Genomic DNA, 8,558 nt, shown 5'->3' with positions numbered 1-8,558 from the left:
CCGAGGGGAGAGGACGGGCTGGCGGGGCTGGGGACCCGCGTCTCGGCCCCCGGAGCTGGGAGGGGACCACGGAGACAGACCCCGGCCCGGCGACCAAGCTGGGCCCGTGAGCCACTCGGCCTCAGGTACGTCGATGGCGCCGGTTCTTCGAGCCTTCGGGGACCTGGAAAAGTTTGCCTGAGGGCGGAATCGAGAGCGCCGGGGCCCCGGCGTGGGGCTGGGGGCCCGGGGAAGGGCGGGAGAGTCGCGGCGTGTCGCGACCCGCCCTGGCGTCGCCCCGCCGCGCGTGTGCTGGAGAACCCGGGCTCTCGATCCCGGGATGGAAATGGAATGGATTCCCCGAGTCGGGGAGTCGGGGTAGGGACCCCTGTTTTCCCTCGCCCCCAGCAGCCCGGGTTCCGTGACGGGGCCAATCGTGACAGCAGGGCCCCCAGAAGCTGGGCGCCCGAGGGCAGAGGAGGTGGGGCGGACTGTGGCGAAGCTGCTAGATTGATCCGACTGCCCCCGGGGCTTCTGGGGCCAGGGCTTTAGGGTCACACGCTTACACGCGCACGCAGACCTATGACTTGGAGAACTGGGTCGCCAAAATAGAGACCTCTTGGCAGGGGCCGGAGTTTCCGTGTGAGCCAGCCGCCAGTCTTCCCGCTCCCGCGTTCCCGCTCTCCCCGGCTCTCCCGCCTCCCCGTTCCCTCCCGGGCCGCCGCCTAGGGGACTCAGCAGCCGCACCGTGCGGGGTACCCTCACGCCAGCGCCTTGCTTTGGAGGCTTGAGGGACTGCTGAGGCGATGACTGCTTTATGAATTCCTGGCTCCTCCACCGCACCCTAATCCTGACGCCTTTTTCTCACCACCGTATGCCTGGACATCACCTTCCTGACCAGAGTCACCTCCTGAACCCTTGGCACCTCGGCTCAGTGAGGTCCTCCTGGGCCGTCCCCGCCCCCCACCATACCCCAGCTGAGAGATTTGATGGCCATTTGATTCCTGCCCCTCATCCCTAGGCCTGTGATAGAGAGGCCTGTCTGGTCCTGCAGCCTCTTCTGGTTAATGTTTGACAGTTCATTGTGGCTAATTATTTTAATTAGCTCTTAAAGTGGGAAGGAACAGTTAACCTTGGACTTCTCGATTTTGGCCTGGTGGGGCCTCAAATGGGAGGAGTGCTGGGGAGGTGGGGAGGTAGGAGCGGAAGTGAGGTCACCCACTCCAGGGCCTGAACCACCACTGCTCAGCCCCAACAGCTGGTGGGCACGCCCATTGGGGACTCACCCCCTGCGAGCTGACCCCTGGCCCTAGTGCCAGGTTGGAGGTGGGTGAAGGGAACAGTTCTAGCTCTTCCCTTTGTGGAGACTTTGGCACTGAAAATGCCCGGGGAACACGTATGCCCAGCAAGAATGCCAGTCCTTCCTTGCAGTTAGTTACATTGGGTTTTCCTGGTTATAAAGTGCTTTCTCGACCATTAATTCAGACTCAGTGCATCCAGTACAGGAGCAGCTTAGGGGGAGCTCTCTGGAATTCAGTGAAGATTATCAGGGAGGACTTCCCATCCCAGCCAGCCTGTGTGAGGAAGAGGCTACCTTGCATGTGGTTGTTTCTGGGGCTGGATTCAGAGCCTGAGATCTCTTGTTGGGGGCTGGTGGGTGGGGGGGGAACCATGAAGCAGGCTCCATACTACCACCCTCACCCAGCCTCTTGCTGTGAGCCGAAGGAGTGGCTTGTTTGCAACTATGTCTGGCATTCCTCCCTCTGCTGCACTGTTTGCTCGGTGGTTGCTCAGGAACTGGCGCCCACCCCTGGACAACCTAGGGGCCCAAAATCCACTCTCCCTCACCTAGTGCTAAGTGGTGACACAGTGGCTTCTGTCTTCTCTGGCGTATACTGGGATCTAAAAAGGAGGGTGCTGTGGTCTGTCTCTAGGGGTCTGATGGATAGCATGTCCAAAATGCCCCTCATCCTGCAAAAATTAGGCCCTGTGTCGCAGAGACCCAACTAGACACAGGCTGAGGAGTTTGCTTTCCTGGGGAAAACCTCTACTCTTCTGCTCTTAAGCTTGGCCTTCATCCTTTCAATATCCCCTACCCCTGCAATTTTCTCGTCTTACATCCAGTTTTTGTTTATGTTTAGTGTTTTGTTGTTGTTTTTTTTAATTCAGGGTCTCACTTTGTCACCCAGGCTGGAGTGCAGTGGCATAGCCACAGCTCACTGTAATCTTGAACTCCTTAACTCCAGTTCTTTTTTTTGAGATGGAGTTTCTCGCTCTTGTTGCCCAGGCTGGAGTGCAATGACACAATCTCGGCCCGCCGCAACCTCTGCCTCCCCGGTTCAAGCGATTTTCCTGCCTCAGCCTCCCAAGTAGCTGAGATTACAGGCATGTGCCACCATGGCTAATTTTGTATTTTTAGTAGAGACGGGGTTTCTCCATGTTGGTCAGGCTGGTCTCAAACTCCTGACCTCAGGTGATCCACCTGCCTCCGCCTCCCAAAGTGCTAGATTACAGGTGTGAGCCACCGAGCCCAGCTACCTCCAGTTCTTAAAGCCTGACTGTCTAGGTTGAAATCCCAGCGTTGTTATTTACTAGCTATGTTATCCCAGTCAATTGTATGCCCCAGTTTCCGTATCTGTCACATGAAACCTACCTTATAACACTTTGGTGAGGATCAAATATATGAATGAATACATATAAGATGCTTATTAGAATAGCACATGGCACACAGTAAGTGCTAGCTGCCCTTACGATATTGCCTAATGCAGCGCCTAAAACTCAGATTCAATTCGGCAAACACTTGCTCAGAGCCAGTCCTAGTACCAGGCCCCAACGAAGTGGCAGTGAGGAAAACATGGATGTGAGGAAGACACCACCTGCCTTCCGGGATTGTGTGTACCTTTTCGTGTGGGCTGGAGTCGGAGCAGGGTATGGGAGGGGGCCAGGGAGAGGGGATACATTGTCTATGTAAATAATTGTAATTGGAAGCCGGAATCAAATCCCTGAGCCAGTGTGGGGGATCAAGCACCCTAGACTTGGGGGCTTCTCTTTGCCTGAAGACCTTGGCCAGATTCTGGTCTCGATGCACCCCCCACCCTCCCCACACACAGAGTCTTGTCTAGGATTTGGGTGAATGAGAGGGAAAGGGACACTGGCTTCTCTTCTTTTCTTTTCTTTTTTTTTTTTTTGAGATGGAGTCTCGCTCTGTCGCCCAGACTGGAGTGCAGTGGCGTGATCTCGGCTCACTGTAACCTCCGCCTCCCAGGCCCAAGCAATTCTCCCTGCCTTAGCCTTCTGAGTAGCTAGGATTACAGGTGCCCACAACCTTCCCCAACTAATTTTTGTATATTTTAGTAGAGATGGGGTTTCACCATGTTGACCAGGCTGGTCTCGGAACTCCCGACCTCAGGTGGTCCGCCCGCTTTTGCCTCCCAAAGTACTGGGATTACAGGTGTGAACCATCGTGCCTGGCCAGGAAACTGGTTTCTGCATGAGCTACAGATGGCAATCTTGCAGGATGTCATTTGTTGGGTTCCAGGGCAGGATGGCATTTCTTAGGGACCCCCCCATACATCCCTATAGCCCCCTACAGTGGAAGGGCTCATGTCTGCCACGCCCCCTGTCTCCCCAGGATCCCCCACTGAGCTGGGAAAGGCCCTGAGCAGCCTTCTGTCCTCAGGATAGGGCCTGACCCCAACCCGGGCTTGGCATCTCTCCTGGATTTCTAAGCTGCAAAGAGGTTTCTGGCTTCTCTTCCAATTTATTCTCTTTGTGGTTCTCAGACTGAAAACTACTTCTGCAGGGGAGAAAGGAAACTCCTGCAAGGTACCCACAATCCCATAGGTGCTTTCCTAGGGTCAGGGGCTTTTCTCATCAACACCAACCTGCCTGCAAATCTCTGGCTGCTGAGCCTCGTGTGTCCTGTAATAGCAGCTGCACTGCTAATGCCCTGTAGCTCGGGCCCCAGTGCTGGTTGCCAAGAAACTGCTGGTCGGGGTGCTTATGAGGGTTCTGACCTCATAGGGGCTGCTGAGTTTCAATTCAACAGACATTTATTAACACCTACTGTGTGCCCAACCGATGCTAGGCGCCGTGGGGGAGATGAGAGGAGGAGGCGCTGGGGAAGAGATGACTAAGACAGTGAAACAATCAGAGGCGAGGACAAGCAGCCGGGCCAGTGGCTGGTCAGGTGCTAATTGTGCTTGTTGGAGCAGAGGCCAGCGCGGCCGGGACTGGAGGTCAGCAGCAGCTGGAGGAGGGAGGGAAGGCTTTGTGAGGGATGCGGGCCTAGGCTAGACCTTGAAGGGGGGTGGGGGGAAGCAAGGGGGAGATTTGGCTCAGCAGAAAAGGAAGAAAAGACGCCTTTCTCTCTATTCCCTGGCCACGAACTGACCTTCGAAGCCTGGATGATTGTTTGGCAAGTGCGTGTCACATAAAAGACCAGGTCAGCGAGTGTGGGTGGCTCGGTGCAAACCCCTGTCTCCGCTCCGGGAGATACAAACTGGCTGGCCAGCCTGCCACCCAAGCTGAGGGGATTTCATTTGAAACCCCTCCCTCACCAGACACACACACACACACACAGAGACACACACACACACACACACACACACACACGCCCCTGGGGAGGGGGAGAGATGGCAGGGGAGACGTAGAGCACTTAAATGACAGGAAAACTGACATGCCACACGTGCTCATGGCAGTCGCAGGTTGGCTGGATCACACCTTTCCCTAGGGTTTTGGGATTTCTCTGGAAGCCCAGAGCTTCAGGTGGAGGAGAGAGATTTTCATAATTGTTCCCCACTCCACCATCTGGGAAATGAAGAATGTAGAGTTTCATGTGTTTCTGCCCAGACCACTAAGGACTAGCCATATATTGCTTCGACTGATTCTGTGTCTCCCAAGGCTGGACATGGAGGAAGCTTGACCCTTGTTGGGTTTAATTGGATGAAAAACTCCCAGACATCCCCCTGCCACATGCACACACTCATCATTTTCCCTCTCTCACTGCCCTGCCCCCTCCCCAGCACATTTCAGCACCAAAGGGACATACCAGAGGGCCCTGACTTCTTGGTTTGGAAATCATGCCCAAGGTAAGTTTCTCAGCAAAGAGACCCCAGCCTGCTTCCAGGGTAAGGAGGAGGGTCAGAGAGCAGGGAAGGGTGTTTTATGCAGGAAGGTCTGCAAGGGAAAGTGCCAGAACATTTCTCAGAGAGGCTAACAAGAAGCAAGCTAAGTAGTTTGTCTAGGCTGAGCAAGCTTTCCCATGAGTTGCTACCTTCTTTTTTTTTTTTTTTATTTTGAGACAGAGTCTCGCTCTGTCACCCAGGCTGGAGTGCAGTGGCGTGATCTCAGCTTACTGCAACCTCCACCTCCCAGGTTCAAGCAGTTCTCCTGCCCCAGCCTCCCAAGTAGCTGGGATTACAGGCGTCCACCACCATGCCCAGCTAATTTTTTTTTTTTTTTTGGTATTTTTTAGTAGAGACGGGGTTTCACCATGTTGGCCAGCCTGGTCTCGAACACCTGACCTCAGGTGATTCACCTGTCTTGGCCTCCCAAATTGCTGGGATTACAGGCGTGAGCCACCGCGCTGAACCAAGTTGCCACCTTCTTGATGGGTTATTTTCTTGGCCCAGTGTGGGCACTTCCTGCCTCTCAGAACACCTGACTCTCCTGAAGCTTCCTTTCCTCTTCCAGTGTGACCCAGTATCCTTCCCAATACACGTTATTGTCTAGAGGAGGAAGAGCACAGGCTCTCTACATTAATATGCCAAACTTACTGGCTGTGTGACTATTTGCGATTGAGCTAGTTACTTAACCACTCTGGGAATCAGTGCCCACCTCACAGGGTTGGAGTGAAGCTTAAATGAGACAATGCATATAAAGCACTCAGCAGAGTGCCTGTATGTAGTACCCACCCAGTAAGTGTTCACGGCTGTTATTATTATTCCTGTAACAGTTATTATTATTGTCACCACTTCCCCTTCACACACCCTTGAGTTTGCCAGGCTCTAGGGACCAACCACTTCTTTGGCAATGCTGGCAGGGCATGCCACACCCATTTCTGAAACTAAGAGGGAGATTTTCCAGGTTTTTCTGTTTTTTGTTAACTCGGCCATTGCACAGGATGGGAGGAGGATGTAATAGAAGGGGTGTGTGTGTGTGTGTGTGTGTGTGTGTGTGTTTGTAATATACTGAAAGGCAGGCAGTGCTGTAGTGAGCAAAACTCAAATCGTTAATATTTGTATTAACATGGCCTTCTTTAGTCCTTCACCATTTTCATTTTGAGCATCATTCATTGCAGAAATAAGAGTAAGTTAGTTTCGTTGAGAGAAGGCCTAATGTTGTACTCCTGGGAACTGTTTAGCAATCATCAGATTGTTGTTGTTACCCTACTGAGTGTAAAATTCTGGGAGCCAACTGGCTGACTACCACTCACTCTCACCCTTCACTAGAATAGATGATGGGTCCATTCTGGGCCAATGCCCAGAGGCCTTGAGTTGAGGCTGGGGCACTGCCTTTGCCCAGAAGAGCTCCCAGGGGACTAGGGGCCATTCCCCTTCCAGAGGCCTCCCAGAGAGTAACTTGGAGGTTCCATTTGCTATTGACTGGATTGTGTTTGCTTGAGGAGCCTGTGACCACCCGCAGGGACAGGCAGCCTAGGATAAACTGGACCACCCCTGAATAAAGCACTCCACTCCAGTCCCTTGGTCCCCACCCCTCAGTTAGAACTGCTAGATTTTGGGGGATGGGAGAGTGGCAATTATTCTTAACCTCCCGAAATTCCTGATGACCCGATAACAAGGAGGTACTTAGACATAGAATGAGGAGCTAATCTTTTTCCTATAATGCCCCCTGAGGATAACAGAGGCTATTTCAGCTCCGCTAATTCTGTGACAATCTATGCACAGAAAACACCTGTCTCATTAGGTGACCACACTTCTAATTAGCCATTCTAATAGGTGTGCAGTGGTATCTCATTGTGATTTTAATTTGTATTTCTCTGATGACTGATGATGTTGAACATCTTTTCATATAGTTGCTGTCCTTATGTCTTCTTTGTTGAGGTGTCTATTCAAATCTGTTGCCCATTTTTAAACTGAATTGTTTGTTGTCTTGTAGTTGAGTTGTGAGAGTTCTTTATATTTTTTGGATACAAGACTTGCATCAGATACATGCTTTGCAAATACTTTCTCGTAGTCTGTGGCTTCTTTTAATCCCCTTCTCAGTGCCTTTTGACTTCAGCAAACATTTTTAATTTTGATGAAAGTGCAACTTTTCAATTTTTCTTTTTATGGATCATAGTTTTGGCGCTGTAGCTAAGAACTCTTCCCCTAGCCTTAGTTCACAAATATTTGGTCTCATATTTTCTCTTATAGGTTTTATAATATTAGTCTTTACATTTTAGTCTATGATTTGCTGAGTTAATTTTTCTGTTTTCTCCTTCCCTCCTTCCTTCCCTCCCTCCCTCCTCTCTCTTTCTTTCTTTCTTTCTTTCTTTCTCTCTTTCTTTCTCTCTTTCTTTCTCTCTTCCTCTTTCTTTCTTTCTCTCTCTCTTTTGCTTTCTTCTTTCTTTCTTTATCTTGGTCTTGCTCTGTTGCCCAGGCTGGAGTGCAGTGATGTGATTATGGTTCATTGCAGCCTTGACTTCCTGGGCTCAAGTGATCCTACCACCTTAGCCTTCCAAGTAGCTGGGACCACAGGAGTGTGCCACTATGCCCGGCTAATTTTAATTTTTTTTTTTTTTTGTAGATGTAGGTTCCCACTATGTTGCCCAGGCTGATCTTGAACTCCTGGCCTCAAGCTATCCTCCCAACTCGGTCTCCCAAAGTGCTAGGATTACAGGTGTGAGCCACTGCACCCAGCCTTTTTTTTCTTTATGCATATGAATATCTAATTATTCTAGCACTATTTGTTGAAAAAGCTATCATCGGCTGAGTGCGGTGGCTCAAGCCTGTAATCCCAGCAGTTTGGGAGGCCGAGATGGGCAGAGCACGAGGTCAGGAGATCGAGACCATCCTGGCTAACACGGTGAAACCCCGTCTCTACTAAAAAATACAAAAAACTAGCCGGGCGAGGTGGTGGGCGCTTGTAGTCCCAGCTACTCGGGAGGCTGAGGCAGGAGAATGGCATGAACCCGGGAGGCGGAGCTTGCAGTGAGCTGAGATCCGGCCACTGCACTCCAGCCTGGCGGACAGAGCGAGACTTCATCTCAAAAAAAAAAAGAAAAAGCTATCATCAGTCTACTACCATTGTCTATATGTTGGCCCATTTCTGCACTCTGTATTTAATTCCATTGATTGGTCTACTTGTTTCTCTTTACATTAATGCCAACTATTTTGATTACTGTAGCTTTATAATCATTCTTGAAATCAGGTAGTATTAGCCTTTCAATTTTGCTCTTTTTTGAAGTTGTTTTTGGCTAGTTTAAGTCCTTTGTGATTTCATATGATTTTTAGGGTTGACTTGTCCATAACATTTTCTTTTAATATTTGCATTTATCCCACTTGCGTTAATTTTTATTGTAACAAATATGTTTGGTGTTTTATTTTATTTTATTTTATTTTATTTTATTTTATTTT

The 8,558-nt window shown here is 50.6% G+C and overlaps 1 protein-coding gene across 1 annotated transcript in view; it reads left to right on the top strand.

Annotated features, from left to right (window-relative positions):
- Positions 1-8,558, top strand: part of ELF4 (E74-like factor 4 (ets domain transcription factor)) — a 46,764-nt gene continuing 38,206 nt past the window's right edge. Inside the window, exon 1 of the mRNA XM_011936978.1 lies at positions 1-125. The gene's annotated coding sequence lies outside the window, so the exon portion shown is untranslated. The remainder of the gene's footprint in view (positions 126-8,558) is intronic.

This window comes from Colobus angolensis, unplaced genomic scaffold, assembly GCF_000951035.1.
Source record: "Colobus angolensis palliatus isolate OR3802 unplaced genomic scaffold, Cang.pa_1.0 Scaffold159, whole genome shotgun sequence".
Taxonomy (NCBI): Eukaryota; Metazoa; Chordata; class Mammalia; order Primates; family Cercopithecidae; genus Colobus; species Colobus angolensis.
Note: the sequence above shows the minus strand (reverse complement) of the source record. Positions and strands in the feature narration are given on the sequence as shown.